Genomic DNA, 21,191 nt, shown 5'->3' with positions numbered 1-21,191 from the left:
AGAATATACAAAAATGAGAACCTTTTCTGTGACTTTTCTCGCAATTTGGTTACTTCGTCAAAACTGTGACCATGTGGATTAATTTTTTTCTTTTCAGAGCGTGCTTTAAATGGGATACTTTCCTCAGGTCATTTCATTCCCGTGCTTTGTTTGTAATCTCATCCCAGTTGTCGTCCGCATCAATCGTTCTTGTGATGGCTTGATTTGGAATCTGGGCAGGTTTTAGTTGTTTGTTTTCTTGAAGAAGAGTTTCAATATTCTTTGTTGGATCATTTTGGTCTCACAGCAGTGCAAGAGTGTTTCCCTTCATCCTTCATGATAAATAATAACAGTGGTTGCATTATGGCCATCTTCAAATTCTCATATTTTCGTAGCCTCACGAGGATAGTGATCAGCCACCTCACCACAAGAACACACTTGCTCGAGGCCTGACGACTCAAACTGTACTGTATTAAAGTTGTTAAATTCTTGGAAATATGGACACTGTAGGTTACTACCTTTACAATCTGCAACTCTTCTTATCCCATAAAATCCTTTTCTTCTGGATGAGATATATGGTTTCCACGGTCGTCCATCTTTACTAGAGAACATAAGCTGAGAAGGCTCGCAGTGCAGTGAATAGCGGCAGTGCCCATCGATATCACACGGCAGCATATCAACCTCTTGTAATGGGTGATTCCAGAAAATATCCATACCCTATCACGGGCGGCATGAACATTTTAACCCCCCCTTGCCTTCGCAAATTCCAAATGCTCTACCCCCCATGCCCTCCAAATTCCAAAATCTTTAACCTCTCCTCTCCTCCGGAATTTCGGATTTTGTTTTATATTCGATGTGGAGCTCGCCGCACAATCCATCCGCTAACTTTTCCGCGTGATCGCTAGCACCTGCATGATCGATCTTTATCCTGCTTAAGCGGTCGGTTCGTGCTTGATGATTTACAAACTGGAAAAGTTATCGGGTGGCTCGAAAACGCAGCCCCCTCGAAAACACAGACCTCGAAAACACAGACCTTGAAAAGGTTGTCTGTGTACTCATTTAGAAGCTTCGTTCCTTTACAAAATCAATGGGAAAAAGAAGATTTAAAAAAGCCCAAAACTATCATCGGGACGGGTTCAAGTTTATTAGTAAATTGAGCTTACCCGAAATTTCCAAGATTGCGGACGCGTTGGGGATCTCCTTTGATTGTAAGTGCAGCTTTCGTTTGCTGAAAATCGAGCATAGAATAAGTTGGACTATCATCAAGTAAGGTATTCGTAGCCATTAGTAAATTAAGCAATGAAAGTAACGAGAAAATGCTGGCAAGTGGACTTTTGGTTCAACTATCCAGCTACAAATATTATCGTTAAGATCCCTGTTACCAGCATTTAGTATTAATAAAATAAATAAATAAAAATTAATGTGTCATCAATAAATATGTGTTGCGGTTAATTGGCCTTCTTGATGTTGTGTTCCTGTACAGAAAAGACAATCGCGTTCCAAAGAACCCTCCTGTAAAAAACTACATCAATTAAAGATTCCTTTAAATAATTAACTAATCTAATTGCGATTTTTTTCCGTCGCGAAATTTCATCACTTGTGTGACTTCCGGTCGATGAATGGTGCTTGTCGCCTGCGAGGGTGTTCATTACTTCATTTGCCAACATTGTTTCGTTACTCCCATTGCTTAATTTTCCAATGGGAACAAATACCTTACCTGATGATATTCCAACTTAGTCTGTGCTCGATTTTCTGCAAACGAAAGCTGTACTTACAATCAAGGGAGAAGAGGAGAGAGTCGGAAATCCGCAAAGCGTCCGCCATCTTGGAAATTTCGGGTAAGCTCAATTTATTAATAAACTTGAACCGATCCCGATGATAGTTTAGGGCTTTTTTAAATTGTCTTTTTCCTTTTGATTTTATAAAGGAGCGAAGCTTCCCAATTAGTGCACAGACAACGTTTTCAAAGTGTGTGTTTTTGAGGTCTGCGTTTTCGAGGTCTGACTGTTTTCGACTTCTGTGTTTTCGAGGTCTGCGTTTTCGAGGTCTGTGTTTTCGAGACACCCAAAGTTATCAGATCAGCGATTTCAAGCGAAGCTTTCGTCATCTTCCCCTCTGGAAAATCAGCGCTGAAACCCCCCCCCCCCATGCGTTTGGAATTCCATACTACGTTTCCCCCCCCCCCCCATCCTTCAGAATTCCAGTCCAAGAAACCCCCTCTCCCTTTAATTCCAAGATGTCGCCCGTGGTATAGTATTAATATTTTCTGGAATCACCCAATGGTACATCATCCCAGAGTAGTGGATTAAGAAATCTCCCTCTTTTCTCTCCAGTTACTGATATCTTCCTCCCTATAATTGACAACACTGAGGTAAATTAACCTGGTCTGTATTTATCACACAGCAAAAAGAATGGTTTCCTGGAACTGCTTATTCAGTAAATTGGGGGAACCCTTGAATAGGGTACACACACAATCAAACTCAGCAAATTAAATAAAACAAATGATCTAAAAAATGAAATCAATAAGGTGTGACTTGTGTACTTAAGTTACTTCACTCAATGTCTTTCATTCTCCCATTTTGGGTGACCTGGAGTTGGAACAATACCAAGGAAAAAAAGGTTGAGACGTATCAACAGGGGCTGATATACCAATGTTCACTCCACTTTGAGACCTTAGCCTCTCAGGGAGGAGGGGGTGGGGAGGCAGACATTACAGTGTAGTGTCACATTGCAATATGCTGCATAGAGAAAATGTAGCATTTTTCTCACACAAAGTCTATGTAACAAAACACGACATGAAGAAGACTAGGTGACTCTTATGAACAAGAGCAATTGCAACCTATTTGGAACAAGGAGAAGCATTTATTGCTAAATGCTAATAGTACACCGAGGCTTTGAACAGAATTACCTTTTATGTTCACTCATTTTACTCATCAGCTTGCAGTGTGGTGGTGATCCACTTCAACAAAACAAGGAATCCGAATGTTGCATAAAGAGTCAGCATATTAGTCCACAAAAATAGACAAATGCAATGGAGGCCAAGAATTCAAAGTCTCACTGTTGGTGAATTAGTCCTTTTTTATTGCATATATGATTCTATTCAACACTAAATGTTTTACATAGTACAAATTTACAGCTCATTCTGAGGCTAATGCCAACTGTAATTCTTAAATTTCAGTTGAACAGATCTGTGTCATCATCACCATCACCATCACCATCATCATCATCATCATGCAAACATGCTCTAAGTAAAATGTAATTGCAGCTAAATTCATAATGCAGCAGTCATCTTAAAGACAGTGCCCTTCCAGGAACGTTTCTGGTGTGCTTTCTAAGCTACTGTCGTTCATCATAACAGACAAAGATTCCTGTAGAAAAGTCTTTGGTAGTGAAAATATAAAACAATAAATAGATTGGATTTCTGTAGCGCGAAGGGGTTCTATCCGCCTCTTCTTTCATATCAAAATAGTTTTATTGCTGATGCTATATATTGAAAGGCCTATAGGTTTCGCAACTATTTCGTGCTAGTGGTCGGACGTGTTTTTCGTTGCTCCTCGAAATGGCGGAGTAACAAGTGACCACGTTCCCGAAGCTAATCATTGAAATGCCTGAAGATAGTGGAAAACCTAATGAGCCCAAAAGAGGAAGAAGTAGGAAACGTCAAAGAGGAAGTAGCTCCAAAACGGACGAAGAAACTAACGATTCTGACACGATTTGCGGTCAACATGGCGACCAAGTTGACCAAGACGACGACCAGACAAGCGCTGTTCGCTTTGAAGACATTAATCAGAAGCTTGACAAGCTCTTGACTCTTTGTCCTCTAATTGAAGACCTTAAGACCCAGTTAGCAAAGCTAAAGGAAGAAAATACAGAGCTAAAGAAATCATTACAATGGGCGACAGACGAAGTAAACGATTTGCGAAACAACCAGAATGAAATGAGAGCCGAACTAAATAACTCCACAGACATGTTGTAATTAATGTCCAGCAAGATCTCCAGATGCAGACCATACGCAACATTAAAATTGAAGCTCAGTCAAGGCGAAGTAACATTAAATTCTTTGGAGTGCGAGAAGCAGAAGCTGAAAGTAACCCGTACGAAACAGAGAGGATCGTAAAACTTCTTCTTGTCAACGAGCTCAAAGTGCCGAAGGAAGACGTGGCGAATTTAAAATTCGAAAGAGTACACCGCATGCCAACTAAACGTTCAGCAAGGACACCAACGAATAGACCAAGACCTATTATAGCCAAGCTGAGTTTTTACAAAGATAAGGGCCGTATATTTAAGCACGTGAAGAATATCGACCCTGAGTTAAAGTGTTATGAGAAAATTCGCCGTTGCACAGGCATTTCTTTATTATTTGGAAAATTATAGGAAAAAAAACCGACAGTAGCCTCTTTTCAGTTAACAGCTAGAGATCTTAAGTTTTGTTCTTCATTGTACTTTGCCGATTCTTTGTATACCTGAGCGTGTGCAACGCTGTTTCACTAACTTTCATTTAGAAGACAAGTAGTTCGTTATCGGGTCATTTGAGTTTCTTTTTATTATTGAAATATACCTTCCGTTCCCTCAGAAACTAGCCAGCTGAACTACTTTTCACTAACGAAGTTTTATTAGTTTTCTCGGAAGTTAGCCAGCTGAACTACTTTTCACTAATGGAGTTTTAATGCTTGCTATTCATAGGATAATTTTTCCTTGCTGTCGGTAACACCAATTCACCAATTCATATTTAAGTATCTCGCTTTTAATTTCCTAAGTTTGTTCTATCTTAATCTCAGCCTGTGTAATTTTAATCCTAGCACTCTATTTTTAATTTTGGAAGCCTCGTGGTGTTGATTAGAATTCGCTATCTTAATTAAGTACTTTCCGCTCGTATTGTATACTTGAAGTTAAATTAGCATATTGTAAACACTTGTCGTGTAAAGGATGATATATAAGCAAGTACGTTTGTAAAGCATTTTCGATTACATCGATTACATCGATTACATCGGCTACATCGTTACGATTCTACAGCGGCTACTCCGCCGAGTATGTCAATTTCACCCTCGACGTTAGAGTGCAGAATAAACTACTGTTGGACCAAGTTATGTCTCTTCCTTGACGTCCGTAGTGAAGACCATTGAAGTAGATCCTCGTGTACCAGGAAATCGTGACGAATTTCCGTTCCCGCAGCCAAGCAGTGCTCGCCAAGAGTTAGATTCCCCCAGTTGTCAGTTCAAGTGTCCGTTCAGTCCTAAATTTACAGTGTTGCAGGAAAAACCTATCGTCACAAAAGATCGGCGTCGCAGATGACTATCCCAAGGAAATAGATGAAATGAGGAAGGCGCTACTACCAGTGCTAAGAAAGGCCAAGAGGGAAAAGGCTTCAGCCTCGTTCAACGTGGACAGACTTGTAATTAATGGTCAAATTTACCGTGGACCTGAAACTGAGAAGTTTCCTTTCTATGCAAAAGTTTTGTCTTCGTAAAATCGCTATCTGATCTTATTTAAATCACAAGACAGCTTCGGGAATCCATCTTGCACGGTAAGGTGTCACATTTTCAAGGGAGTTGTTTACATTTAGGTCATATGCATACTTGAGACTCCCTTGCCTCCTTTGCTAATTGTTAGTAAAGTAGTTAAAAGTGCCAAATTCTAACTTTGCCGTCGTTGATTGCTTTGCCCTAGAATTTCCTAAATTTTCGCGGCTTTAACTGTACAAATTTGATAAATTTATGCTGGCGCCTTTTCATTTATTTGTGTTTAGGTTGGTTTTATTTTTCAGTGTCGATTTTCGTTTACATATCAAGAACGAGTACCCAATTACGTTTAAAAGATTCCGTCTTACAGCCAACTACAGAAGATTTTATAATAATTTATATAGCCAAATTCTAATGCTAGTTACACCGGTGGTTTTGTCATCACCGCAAAAATTCTCCAATTTTATTCAAACCAATTTATTATACTAATTTACATCTACCAATGGCTCATCTACCAATGGCCCATCTACCAATTTTACTGCTAGATGGGCGTGGCCGGGAGCCACGAGTCAATCAGTCAACTCGCCATGCTTAACCGAGGGACTGAGTACATTTCTCCAGCGACAAGTGCCTCTCTAAAGTAGACAGCCTATAAAAGACACGAATGCAGCGGCCTTGAAGACATCAATACACCCCTACCGTGTATGGTTACAATCTATGGAAACCTCAGCAGACGCTTCCTCGGTCACACCCGTTGATAATGGCACTGATGTTAAGGTCGCAGTCACTCTTCTCGGTTAAGCATGGCGAGTTGACTGACTTGACTCGTGGCTCCCGGCCACGCCCATCTAGCAGTATGTCACCCCAGTATGTGTCGAAAGAAAACTTGAGATTCTCTCAAATACGATTAACATTACAACCAGACCGACTGCGTGTTGGACAACGCTAAATTACAATGTGCAACAGGCTTTTCCGGTTTAACTGTTTTTCCACCTGTCCACGGTCAATGCAATATGCGCGCCAACGGTTAATTGACTCATCGGAGCTACACTCAAAATTATTTAGCTTAGTGACCCCTGTGATACTTCGAGAATCATCTAGTGTTTCAGTGTTGGCGTTAAGAGCTGGAGACCACTTAATCTTCCACGGCATACAGATATCCGAAATTTCCGGGAATACCCTCTCCCCCCTCCCCGACTGTAGCTACAACTAAGAGCCATTCAAAAACAAGAAATAATTGTTCTTCGATAGGACAGCTTTAACAAAGCGCATTTCAATCTACTGTCACAACTTTAAACTTGTAGTCGGTTTATGTTAACTGCGAATTGTTGAACATTTGCGCAAGAGCAGTGAAAGCGTGACTGGGCTGCTCGTACGGTTGTGTGACAACTTTTACTGAGTCTCGAATATCAGCCACGCAGCATGGTTGCCGATATAATAAATACAGATTCATGAGGCCCCTGATTCTTACAGCAGAAAGCTTGGGCTCTTTAAGGTAATGCGGAGTGGTATCGAGGGGAATCGACGGCTTTTAGGTATGTTTTCTGTAACATTTTCGGGTTAAATTAGTCGTATTATTATTTTGTTTATTTGTTTCGGGTCCGACCGTTTCACATCTTGTTTCCAATTTATATAGGCGAAATTTATTTGGAACTTGCCACTACACTTTTAAACTTACACTTTTGATGACCTCGGTTTGATTTTGTTGTTGTACCGGTAATACATTGCCGGATTAACCTCTCGACTTCTTGAACTTGAACGGAGATCGGCTGTTTACCAAATTAGAATAAGGGCGCGATTTTGATTTGCTTCAAGATATTTCAACTCGATTAATTTACAGTCCTTTAACGTCCTTGATGCTAAAAAGCATTCCAAGTTGACCCATTATTGTGTCTTAACGAACTTAAAGCGTTTTGGTGAATCGAAAACATTAAGGTTCCAGGAAATCTCTTGCGTTTGTTATGACAACCATTCACGTGTTGTTGACATTAAGGAAATACACGCGATGACAAACTAGACATGACGGCGGACACGAAATTAAACAAAGTTAACGCGCAATGGTTCGAAAACGTCTGCAAACAGTTTTTATGCAGTGGACATTATGTTTCTCCTGATAGCAGTGAATTGACGGGATTCTAATTAATGATAGCCTTTTACTTTCGCCATTGAAATTGATTTGTCTCTGGTTCGTGCATAATTATTGTGTTATTTGCGCCCAACACATTGACATAGATTTTCGTTTTTCACAAAGGGAAATACTGCGAGTTCGAGCATGAAACTTGGCATGGTATATCTTTAATAATGATATTTTAAGGCTGTAAAGTAAAATAATCGGAAAGTGAGGTACCAGATGCATTTTTATGCTGTTAAACATGACCTATAATTTGCTGTTATTTTTCACACGCTTCATAGTTGTTTTTAAAATGGTTCGTAAAACCACCATATCAACATATCTGAGATTAGTTTAAAGCGAGGAATAAATTAGAGTGGTTGTTCCACATTTGTGTGAAGTTTGAAGTCAATTGAGTTTATTTTAAGACTTAAGCAGCGCTTCGTCCTCGCACCTTATTTCGGTCATTTCATTACACGAAAAACCACACTTTGACCGCGCTTTCAAATTTTCGCGAATTTCTGAAAAATAAAAATTCGCTGGAACCTTTAAATATGATTTTTAGAATTAGGTCACCTAAGGGTATCTTTAGGCAAAATATGAGCGATTTGTCAAATGGGAGGTTGACCGGCGTTTCTCGGTCCTAACAGTCAGCCATTCTTAAGATTTGAATATGACAACCCCGTTTAGAGCATCTTTTTGCTCACTTAATGCTAGAGGTTTAAACCAAGCACGAAAAAGACGACAGTTGTTTAGGTGGCTTCATAATTATAAATTTGACGTAATATTCCTGCAAGAAACTTACTGAACACAAACTGTTGAAGCGATATGGAAATCTGAATGGGGAGGGAACATCATTTACAGTCACGGAACAAATCATTCAAAAGGTGTTGCAATTCTCTTTAACCCCAAACTGGATGTACGCATAGGGAGCTCTGAAGCTGACAAAAACGGGAGATATTTACTACTAGAAGCTTCCATATTTGAGTCTACATTTTTGTTTTGTAACATTTACAGCCCAAATGACAATGACAGTCAAATTACATTCTTCTCAAAGCTCAGTGACAGTCTCAGAGGCACGCTGATATGCAAATTGTTCTTGGAGGCGATTTCAATTGCGCTCTAGCACCTTTGGATAAAATTGGCGGAACTTCAACTGAGAGAAAAAAGACAGTAATTAGCAAAATTAAAAACTTGTGCACGAATTTTGACCTCCAAGATGTGTGGAGATCACAACACCCCAGAACATCACAATACACATGGCCCAATAACTCGTTGAAAGTGCAATGCAGGCTAGATTATTGGCTGGTTTCAAAAGAATTGTCAGCGCTTGCGACAGATTCCGGAATCGTCACCTCAACAATATCAGATCATTCTGCAATAACTCTTCACCTGCAATCAAAAGAGTATGTTCAACGAGGTCCAGGTTTTCGGAAGATAAATAACTCTCTTTTAAGTGATGAAAGGTTTGTACAGGATCTATCGAGTAAGATACCGGAATTCAAAACAAAACACGATTATTTGGATGACAAAGGCCTATACTGGGACATGATTAAAATGGAGGTGAGAGGTTTCTGTGTTCAATATACAAAACGAAAAAACAGGGAACGCTGCAATACCGAAAAGCACCTCCAACAACAAATTGATCATTTGATGAACCAGCTTAAGACTGACAGAACAAAAGAAAACATATCAAAATTTTACCGTCTCAGAGCAGAATATAATGCGATAGCTGAATACAGAACAAAAGGTGCTATAATAAGAAGCAGGACACGTTGGCATGAAAATGGCGAAAAAAACACTAAATATTTTCTGAATATGGAAAAAAGACAACATTGTAAATCTCACATTTCAAAGCTTAAAACAAACGACGATAAGGAGATCAACGATCCTAAAACAATCTAAGAACAAGGAAAAATTTTCTATAAAAACCTATATACTGCGGCGCACGGTAACGACTCGAATTATGAACTATTCTTTGAAAATTCAAATATTGCTAAACTCGATGCAACTCAACAAGAGGAACTTGAGCGTCCGCTTCTCAACGAGGAGTGCTTTCTCATATTAAAACAGTGTTCCAAAAATAAAACCCCAGGAACAGATGGCCTTTCTGTAGAATTTTATCTGCGGTTCTGGTCTTTGCTAGGAGAAGAAATGGTACAAAGTCTCAACTACCCATATGAACACGGACAACTGAACATAACGCAGAAACAGGGCATTATCAAGGTGATACCAAAAAAAGGAAAGACAAGTCATTCCTTGAAAACTGGAGACCCTTAAACTTACTCAATGTTGATTACAAAATCGCTACCAAAGTTATAGACACAGGATTTCAAGTGTTCTTCCAATCATTGTCAATGAAGACCAAACCGGATATGTCAAAGGCCGGTACATCGGTCAAAATATAAGGCTAATCACAGACATCATGAAGGTAACAGAACTAGAAAGTATACCTGGTTTGGCCATTTTTATTGATTTTAAAAAAAACATTCGATACGGTGTATTGGAACTTCCTCTTCAGGGCGCTGCAAGTTTTTAACTTTGGCCCATGCATTCAAAAGTGGAGTAGAACTTTTTACACCGATTGCTCCAGCCGTTTTAATAACAATGGATTCGCATCTGAGTTTTTCAAACTCGAAAGGGGTGACCGTCAAGGTTGTCCGCTCTCAGGCTCTCTCTTTGTTCTACGCGCGGAAATTTTAGCTAACGCCATTAGAAATGACAACACCATCAAAGGAATAAAAATTCATGACAAAGAATTTAAATTGTCCCAGTACGCTGATGATACAACTGCCTTTGTTTCTGACACGAAATCTGCAACAAATTTATTCAAACTTTTGACAAACTTTCAAGAATGTTCTGGCCTAGAAATAAATAAAAGTAAAACTGAAGGAATGTGGTTAGGCGCAAGCCGCAAAAACACAGCAAAATCCCTGGGAATTGCTTGGCCAGCTAACTCTATACTCGCACTGGGAATTAATTTCTCGTATAATGATGAAATTGTTTACAATAAGAATTTTGAACAGAAACTAATCAAAATGAAAAGCCTGCTTAACTTGTGGTATCCTAGAAACCTTACACTTTATGGTCGCATAACGATTCTAAAATCCTTAGCGATTTCCAAACTCGTTTATAATACATCTGTCCTAACTTTTCCAACAAAATTCATCGCCATGGTAAATCAAGCAATTACGCAATTTGTATGGAATAAGAAAGCTAAAATTAAATACAGAACAATGATAGGGCCGAAAGAGCAGGGAAGGCTAGACATGCCGGATTTTCAAATAATCAATGAAGCGCTTAAAGTTGTTTGGGTAAGAAGATTAAGTGACAGCAATGGAACCGCAAGTTGGAGTCATATCTCTCTTTCCTATCTACAACCAGTTGGTGGTCTGTTTCTTCTGCAGTGTAATTTTGTTTTAAAGCTACTTAAAGTTGATATACCGATTGATTTCTACAAAGAAACTCTGTGCGCCTGGCAAAAAATTAACTGCAGTACTCCTAATACCAAAAAGCAGGTACTGAATGAAATAGTTTGGAACAATCATCACATAAAGATAGAAGGATATTCCATTTATTACAAAAAATGGCACGATGCTGGATTAACTAAAATTGAAGACTTTTTTCAAGGTAACAGATTCCTAACTTTTGAGGAATTCCGTAGCAAGTTCAAAATTAACACAAACTTCTTAAACTATTTCGGTCTATGCCACGCAGTCCCTCAAAAATGGATCAATATTCTCAAAGGAAATGTTACTGAACCCTTGGAAAAACGTTCTGAGAAGGATAAGATATCTTTAGATAAACTCTCTTGCCGATCAGCAACTAAATTCTTTGTTAAGAGTAAATTCGTTACGCCTACAGCTGAACGAAGGATGAAAGAAGCCAGTCTAAAAGAACATAAAATACAACTCATTTATAGCCTTCCCTTTAATGTTACAAAAGACACTAGACTCGCCATTTCCCAATACAAAATAATTCATCACATTCTACCCACAAATTCGACACTTTTTAGAGATCCATTAAAGGAACATGATAAATGTCACCTCTGTGGAGAAAGACAAACGTTAACCCTCCTTTTTGTTACCTGTTCTGAAGCTCAGCATTTTTGGTCTCTCTTTACTAATTGGTGGAGCTCCAAAACCGGGGATAGGATCACTCTCGATAAAAATGAAATAATATATGGCGTGACAGATAACTTCCCTCGTCGTCTTGGTTTAAACCTCTGCATTATTATAGCCAAATATTATTTATATAATGCCTCGAGAAAAGAAGAAGCGTTTTATTTCGATGCTTTCTTGGCGATGTTGACAAACAAAATTAAAATCGAGAAACATAAATCTAAGTCACAAATTAATATGTGAGAACGCCTCCTATTGTAGCTAACCCTTCAGTTACATGAAAGATATTAACAAATTGTAATGTAAGATATTATTGTAATGTAAGTTATTAAAATCGTAAATAATGTTAGTATTGTAAGTTTTGTTATTATCGTTAATTGTAAGTTACGTTGACATTGTAAGTAGTAGGTAATTTTTGTATGTAATGTAATGTAAGATATTGCAATAAAAAAAAAACCTCATAGAGCCTGAAAAAAAAAAAAGATTAGATTTCTGTAGCGCGAAGGGGTTCTATCCGCCTCTTCTTTCATATCAAAATAGTTTTATTGCTGATGCTATATATTGAAAGACCTATAGGTTTTGCAACTATTTCAAACTAAGCATGCCAAATAACTTACTATATCATCATGTCTTGCTCTTTTAGAAGATATATTGTTGGACTTGTGAGCATGAAAGATGTGGTTGAGAAGCTTTGCATCTGTCCAGCAGGAAACATGACAAAATGGGCATTCCGTCTCTGGCTTCTTTTTTTAAATTGGTCTTTATAGTGTAAAAAAATTATCCTTTAATGTAAGTATTAAAATTGAGGCATGTAGCAGCTCTCGTAAGGAGCGTTGTGATTGGTTGATAGGTGTTATGTGGATTAATTTTAAGTTAATTGCTTTTCCTTTGTTTTTTATAGATCTATTATTAAATTATTAAAATTATTAATTAAATTGAAAGCTAGAGACAGAGAGAAGATAGAAAGAGAGAGACAAAGAAAAGGGAGGGAAATACAGAGCAACGGAGAAAGAAAGATATTGAAGGAAAGAGTGACAGAAGGAAAGGGAAAGAGAACATAAAAAAAGACAGAAAGAAAGAGTGCGAGAAATAAAAAAAAGAGAGGGGATGAAAGAAGAACAGACACTAAAAGAGTCTAGAAAAAGTACATAGAAAATCTAGAGTTGCTAGAGTATCTAGAGTATCAAGGGTATTTAGAGCAGCTAGAGTATCTAGCGTATCGAGGGTATCAAGGGTATCTAGAGTAACCAGAGTATCGTGGGTATCAAGGCTATCGAGAGTATCGAGAGTATCAAGGGTGTCTAGAGTAACTAGAGTATCGTGGGTATCAAAGGTATCTAGAATATTAAGGGTATCGAGGGTATCGAGGATATCGAGGGTATCGAGGGTATCGAAGGTATCGAGGGTATCGAGGGTATCGAGGGTATTAAAGGTATCTAGAATATTAAGGTTATTGAGGGTATCGAGAGTATCAAAGGTATCTAGAATATTAAGGGTATCGAGAGTATCGAGGGTATCAAAGGTATCTAGAATATTAAGCGTATCGTGGGTATCAAAGGTATCAAAGGTATCTAGAATATTAAGGGTATCAAGGGTATCAAAGGTATCAAAGGTATCTAGAATATTAAAGTGCACCTAACCCCAAAATTTTTTTCGCTAAAACGAATGTACTTGTTATTTGAAATAGTTCTGCGAAAAAATTTTTGGATTCCGTGAAATCCTCCATTTTCTGTGCCCCGACGAAATCTCGAAAATAGCTCCAAAACACCGCCATTTTGTTTCGCGACCGAGTTTGAGGAGAATGGGTCCAGCGGCTCTTGTGACGTCTACCCAGGAAGGTTCGATATCTCACGTCCTCTCATTTCCTTCAGGATTGTGCAATACACATTCGAAAAGTGCGCAGAAACGCCTTCTAGAGGTGCTATCGGCTGTTGCAGTAATATTCCAGATTTAAAGAAAGATATACTGTACAATTTACTGACGATGATCGGCTAATGGTACAATAAAGACGTAAACGACGGTTGATTTTGTCGAACCGAAACAGGCGAACTGAATCTGTGAGAACCATTAAAGAATTCTCACTGGAATTTGTTCCGCAGACTTTCGAACGCTATTTTCATAAATTTTCTGCTTAAAGCTAACCAGAAATTTTTAGAAATACTGCCGAAAACCTATATCTTACAATCCCGCAGTATTTATAACATAACCGGCAAAGTTGTGTGATCGGATCATGATCAAGAAGCGTATTAACTAATATGTAAATAGGTCGCAACTGTACGCCGCTAACCAGCACTTATTTCTCTTTCGATTTAGATAAAAGTAGAAAATTAATCCTTTAGAATTACATCATAACAAAATTGTTAGACTCACAGAGTTTTTCGAAGGTTTGGAAATCAGCAGTGCGACAGAGATTCTGTGCAATAGCGTCGAAAATATGACCGCGGAACATTATCTGCGGACCGCTTAGGGAACACATCCTTTTCGCTTATCCGACGAATTTCACTGCAAACTTTGAGAACAATTTACATTGGTTATTTGGAGTTACGACTTAAAACGTGTGACAATGTGAAATCGGTAATTGTATGAAATGTTTCCTTCCACCTTGTTCTCGCAGCTTCAAAAATACAGGTCCAAACAGTACGATTTTCAATCGATCGAAGCCAATGTTTTGGAGGTCATCAAGTCTCGAAAACTGCAACACGTACGTCGCTCTTATAAACATGAAGCATTCAACAGAAAGTAAAACACAGACTGGATTTAACAGAACAATCATACCTTGACAAAATACATTCTCGCTAAGGACAAATGTAAACGGGCTATAAACACGAGTGGGAATCTTATGTTTAGTTGACGAAATTACCATCCAAAGCAGTCCTTGAGTTTTCTTTCCTGCTTTTCGTTTGCCTGCTCCTCCACTTCGTATCTAGCTTTCCATTCCTAATATACAAGCAGCTCGTCGGCAAAGAAGTCTTCTCCTTTGTCGCTTGAAATATTGTAAATTGCTTTCAAAGCTCTAAGCAGTGAGTTCACAGTTGTCGAACGTGCTCGATCGAAGTTTATTTTGGTGTCTTCCAAATCGAAACTTAACTCTGACTCCAGTGATGAAACAAAATGATTCTGAGACAAAGCTTGGACGTTTTAGTCCCAAAATACATCGGAACGATTAGTTTTGTTTTCCATTTTCTCCAGCAAATACAGAGAGCTGACTGAGGCGCCATTGTGTTTGGTTCCTGGGTAGACGTCATCAGGAACCGCCGCCCCAGACTCCCTAAAACGCGGTCGTGAAACACTTCAAGCGCGACTTTGAAAGGGCATAGAAAATCGAGGATTCAACCAAATTCAAAAATTTCTTCGCCCAAATGCTTCAAATAAAGCCTTGATTCGTTTTAGCGAAAAACAAATTTTGGGGTTAGGTGCACTTTAACCCTTTGACGCCCAAGTGGCCAAATACGGCCACTTAATGGTCGTGCTCTTTCTACCACTTGTGACGTCATCAATTTAAATGTTATCAGATAATCTTGATAAGCAGGTAGTAGTACTAGGCTAGGCCTTTCCGCACAATGGTCAGGTTTAGATATCGACGACATTCCAACGTCGTAAATCGAAAAACAACGTTATCAGTTTTGGTGCAAAAACGGTGGTAAAATGGTCCACTACGCCTATGATTGATCAAGGTCCATTTCTAGGCTCCGCCCGTAATTAACATCCAACTTTTCACGGTAGCCAGAAAGAATATACAACGCAAAAGGTAGCCAGAGTAAAAGGGCCGAGAAAAAAAGAAAGGAAAGGGGAAACAAACAAAATTGAGAACGGTTAATGGCAAAAAAAAAAAAAGGTCAAATTTTTGCTTATGTGCATACCCGGAATTGAAATTTTGCTCAATTTTGTGCCTAATCCTCGAAAAATCTCTCCTTTTAGTTCAAAAAAAGCTTTCTTAGCAAAACTTAGGCTTATTTAACGTCATGGCAGCTAAAAAACCTTACTAAACGATTAAAAACGGTGTCTTTTGGCGAAGTTTGGTATTCAAAGGGTTAAGGGTATCGAGGGTATCAAAGGTATCAACGGTATCTTGAATATTAAGGGTATCGAGGGTATCAAAGGTATCAAAGGTATCTAGGATATTAAAGGTATCGAGGGTATCAAAGGTATCTAGAATATTAAGGGTAGCGAGGGTATCAAAGGTATCAAAGGTATCTAGAATATTAAGGGTATCGAGGGTATCGAGGGTATCAAAAGTATCTAGAATATTAAAGGTATCGAGCCTACAAAGGTATCTAGAATATTAAGGGTAGCGAGGGTATCAAAGGTATCAAAGGTATCTAGAATATTAAGGGTATCGAGGGTATCAAAGGTATCTAGAATATTAAGGGTAGCGAGGGTATCGAGGGTATCAAAGGTATCTAGAATATTAAGGGTAGCGAGGGTATCAAGGTATCTAGAATATTAAACGTATCGAGGGTATCAAAGGTATCTAGAATATTAAGGGTATCGAGGGTATATAGGGTGTTGGGTACCAAGGATGTCTAGAGTGTCTAGAGTATGGAGGGTAAATAGGATATTGAAAGTGTAAAGCTAAGGGTAACGTCAGATAACACAATTTCATCCAGGAGCAGCCCCTTGTAAATTTGGCTACGCTATTCACTATCTATTCTTTTGTAGCAGTGTGCACTTATTAACGAACTGGCGGCCGCTTCTTTGCGTTTTCGAAGTGTCTGTTAAGAGGATTTAGATAAAGTTTGAACGACTAGTAGATTTATACTAAAACAATTAGCTTATTCGCTGTCAATTTCTATGCGTGATGGTAACTAACTGTCCCCTTCGTGCCGCGTTGCACATAGGGTGATAGAAACGCGATAGAAATCTACGGTATTTGGATTTGAAGACCACAGGAGAAATCGCTGAGCACTGGAAGTTGCGGCAAAAGAAGTACAATCATTATTTTGTCATTTCTCAATTAGGGAAAGCCCCAAATATCAGCTAGTCATGTTTAAGCATGCGTTTGGCGATGAGTTCTCAAAGTGATCAAATCTTTCAGTTATTCCGAACGAGAGAACTCAAACGACTGGCGTGTAGTTATCGGCAAGATGAAGCATTGCATCGGCGAAGTAAACGAGATTTATGAAAGATATTGTTTCACCAAAAGGGACAAGCTTCCTGCTACGGAGATGGTTGACAATGTCGTCGCTGAGTTGAAGACCTTGACCGAAACCTGCAATTTTTGCGATTGTTTACGTGACAGATTTCATCGTGCTGAGAATAAAGAGCAAACCACTAAAAAGCTCCCCAGGACGAGAGTTCTCGCCTTGAACCAATGTATTGATGTGTGTTGCGGCGAAGAAGTTACTTCAAGTTGCTATCCGTACCCGTTGATAGCATTCATCAAGTCAACTGATTCGAAGAAGAAAAAATTAGATAGGGCTTAAGATGGAAAGTTAAACGGGCAATCTTACAAGATCTCCTCTAAGTTTTGGGGTTAAAAAAGAAGAGCCCAGCGTGAGGTAACACGTGCAAAAAGTGTAAAGAGAAGAACCATTTTACCAAGAAATGTTCTAGGAGAACGACAGTTTACAATATTGTAAGCAAAAGAAGGGCTTAAAGAGATCAGTGTCGTGAGGATACAAGCTGTAGAAGAGAGGGCTGTTTTTGCGAGGATGTTAGTTAAACAGCAACCAATCCGATTCCAAATTGATTGCAGTCAAGTGTGAACATCTAACGAGACGAGGAACTCGATCCGTGTTCGCAAACATTAGTGAAATGTGGATTGGCACCAAGTGAAGCCCGTTGGTACCTGTGCTTTAAAGGCCGTGTGCCCCAGGACCAATGAGAGGTTCAAGGCCAGATTTTTCATTGTTAATGAGAGCATGACACCTTTGTTTGGTTTAAATGCGACGGAGAAGATGAAGCTGTTGAATTTTCACAAAGAACATTTCGTGAATGTTGTAGAGAACAGTGACCTGATAGATAGGTACTCAGATGTTTTCAATAGGAGTCGTGGAACACTCCCTGGGAAAGTACATCTCCAAGTTGATCCTGACTCTAAGCCTGTTGTCCTATCAGCGCGGAAAATACCTGTGTCCGTTCCTAGGCTGGAAAGTATCAAGGTTATTGCTCCTGTTGACCAACCGACCGAGTGGGTCAGTCAGATTGTAGTAGCTGTCAAGTAGTCAGTTTGCATAGATCTCATTCCTCTCAATGCTGCTTTAAAGAGGGAACATTACCAAATTCCAGTTGTCGATTATTTGTCACCTGACCTGACAATTGCACGTGTGTTTACTTAAGTCGATTTAGCGTCAGCGTTTTGGCATCTGGAGCTGGATCATGAATCTAACATGCTCACAACATTAGTTACGCCATGTGGGTGACATCGCTGATTCCGTTAACCTTTTGGTCTCAGCGTTTCGAGTGAAATATTTCAGAAACATCTCCATCAAGAATTACATGGTCTTACCAGTGTAAAGTGTATTGCAGACGATGTTCTGATCAATGGAACAAATGAGAGTGATCATGACAGCAATCTAGAGGGGTTTATGAGCGCATGTCAGCAGAAAGGCATCAAGCTTAACAGTCAGAAGCTAGAGTTAAATGTTAAGGAAGTTCCATTCCATGGACACCTGCTTACCACAGAGGGTCTAAAGCTAGATCTCGAGAAAGTGGGAAGATCACAGAGATGCCACGTCCAGAGGGACGAAACGACATACTATCGGCTTAATGGAATGGTTAACTACCTAAGCCGATCGTTTTCTCCCTCATCTGTCTGATGTCGTGAGGCCTCTCCGAGATCTTACCCACAACGATGCGGTATGATGCTGGGACGACCTGCAAGAAAAAGCTTGGTATGATGATACGAAGTCCACTGAAGTTCTTAAAATCCAGTGTGATAGCATTCAGGTGGTCTTGAAGCAGCTCTTATACAAAATGGGCACCCCATTGCGTACTCCAGTAGAGCCTTGACAATAACTTAGTCCCGTTAAGTGCAAATTGAGAAGGGGATGTTAGCAATTGTTTTCTCAGTGGAGAAGTTCAATGATTAGACGTTCGCTCGAACGCCCATTGCCCACACTGACCACAAGCCTTTAGAGCGTATCTTCCCTTGCGTATATAAGTTGAGTTGGAATTTGAAACTATCAATGTAGCGATCTTTCTCAAGCAAGGCTTTTGCAAATTCATCGTGAGACAGAGAAGGACGAGTCCCTTCAAATCGTAGAGGCCGTTATTCAGCAGGGGTGGTCTGATGAAAAGAGCGCCCTGCTTCCTGTTGTCTCTCCGCCGGTATTTCGACATGAGAGACGAAATGTTCGTTTAAGATGGGCTTATTTACAAAGGAGAGAGAGTGGTAGCCCTAAAAGCTGCTAGAGGTGATCTGCTCAGTAAAACTCTCACCTGGGAGTTAACGGTTGGCTTAACAGAGCACGTGAGCGTCTTTATCGGCTTTGCATGACTGGGACATTAAGAACAACATATCTACATGTGAAGCCTGTAGAGAATACGAGCGAGACTAGACCAAGGAAACACTCAAGAGTCACCAAACGCCTAGTCGGTCCAGCAGTACGTTTTAGCTGACCATTTCCAGTTAGAGGGAAAGTGGTGACGTCTGATTATTTCAGTGACTTGTTTGAACTTGACTACCTACAACGTCGGTGTACGTAATCAGGAAGCTCAAAGCGCATTTCGCAAGGCACACGAGAACAGCTTGACCGATAACGGATGCAGTTTTCTTCTAACGATTTCCTGAAATTCTCAAATGAGTGGGACTTTGATCACCGTACTAGCTGTCCCTGTCATAGTCAGTCCAATGGCAAAGCAGAAAGTGCTGTCCAAGAGGCCAAGAAGATTCTCTTGAGATACAAGAAGGCTGGTTCAGATGCGTTTCTTGCTCTGCCACAGGAATACACCGCCTTCGGGAACTCAAATCAGCCCAGCTCAGCGCCTTCTTAATCGGAAGAACCAGAAGTATGATCTTCTACCCACGTCTGCTTGTTTACTTTATAAACCGTCTGTAGCTGAGGAAGATACAACCTACACCAAGCTCTGCCTGCGCCAGCAACAGCAAGCTCGTTATTACAACAGAGGCGCCCGTAACTTGGACCGTTTGGAGAAAGGCGATGCTGTAAGATTTGAGCCTTGGCAGGTTGGACAGAAGGAATGGCAGAAAGGAGCTGTTAAGAATCGTTTGAGTGAAAGATCCTACGAAGTGGAGCTTCCACAAGTTCATCTTAGGAAGACCAACGAACCTCCCGCTACCACCTATGACACTCAACATGAGCAGTGTAACCAGCCACAGCCGTAAGAGCCTGTGACTGAAACATATGAGGTGCCGTCTCAATCTGCGGTTGAAGTGACGACGGAAGTACCTCCACCAGCTACACAGTACGTCCGCAGAGCCCGAGACATCTTGAGCACCATGTTTTAGCCTAAGTGCCTAAGCTGTGAACTGTTGCAACTTAAGAACTCTTACAATAGCAAGTATCAGAACGTGTAGTGAATTTATAAGAATGTCATAATTTATGCGTCCGTTGTCAGCTGTGAGATGTACTCGACGGTTAGGATCGCTTCGCATTAAATCAAATTAAAGCTGTTCTTGAGAGTTTCAAACGTTCTCTTGTGCTGTTGAACACTTGGCTTTCTTGGGAATCTAATCAATTTACAGCTATTGTGATTCTAATTAAGAACTAGAAAACATGTACCGTGTTTCTATCGAGTTCTAGTATAATTCTACTAGCGTTCTATCACGAATGCTTCTATCCTCGAAGCTCACAGTTTTCTTCGAGCTACGCTCTCGGAAAACTGTCAGCTTCTCGGAACAGATAATGTCCGCGGAAAAAATAATCCCAGCATATTTCCGCGCCAAATGGAGGCTATTGTTATAATCCATCTATTGTTTATAATCCATCAAATCTTTTTGCTCGTGTGCGATTGGTCTTAACATGTCACGTTACTGAATATCTCCCCAGCTAAAACGGGGAACTATCCGAGTGATATTCCCCAATTTTCAAAACTGCGCGTGTTGCGAAAAATATTTGGAGGACAATAAACACGATAGCCTCCACTTGGCGCGAAAATATGCTCGGATATTTGTCCTTGAACATTATCCGTTCCTCAAAGCTCACAGTTTTCCTCCAGCTACGTTCTCGGAGCAGATAACGTCCGCCGTGCCAAATGGAGGCCAATGTTTATATACATTTGTTTATGTAAACCATGTTTATTTCGATAAGAGAAGGCAGAGTACACCCGGGAGTACACGCAGTTATGCTTCTAATTCTCTCAAGAAATATTTGTTACAAGCGTTGGCGATCTGAAATTGAATTCTAAGTGTCGCCAACAGTTCAAATGCCTTTCCTGGAAAATATTTTGTCCAGTACAAGTTAATACTTAATTAATTAAAAACACTTTTACCGCAGGCCATAATCTATTCATTGCTAGTTCAACTTCACGTGCAGATCGCTATCTGACATTCGATCAAACTTAGTTTTGAACGCCACCAAAGTAGACCAAACATGCAAAGTACGGGCGTGAACGCACTGT

General features: G+C 39.8%; 1 long non-coding RNA gene across 1 annotated transcript; it reads left to right on the top strand.

The window, feature by feature from the left end:
• The first annotated feature begins 4,670 nt into the window (after positions 1–4,670).
• Positions 4,671–12,714, top strand: LOC149111018 (uncharacterized). Its single transcript, XR_016208189.1, has 2 exons — positions 4,671–5,503; positions 12,313–12,714. It is a non-coding gene; the product is annotated as an uncharacterized LOC149111018 (long non-coding RNA).
• The last annotated feature ends 8,477 nt before the right edge of the window (positions 12,715–21,191 follow it).

The sequence above is a fragment of the Orbicella faveolata genome, unplaced genomic scaffold (assembly GCF_042242905.1).
Source record: "Orbicella faveolata isolate gen_17 unplaced genomic scaffold, um_ofav_v1 contig_24, whole genome shotgun sequence".
NCBI lineage: Eukaryota > Metazoa > Cnidaria > Anthozoa > Scleractinia > Merulinidae > Orbicella > Orbicella faveolata.
Note: the sequence above shows the minus strand (reverse complement) of the source record. Positions and strands in the feature narration are given on the sequence as shown.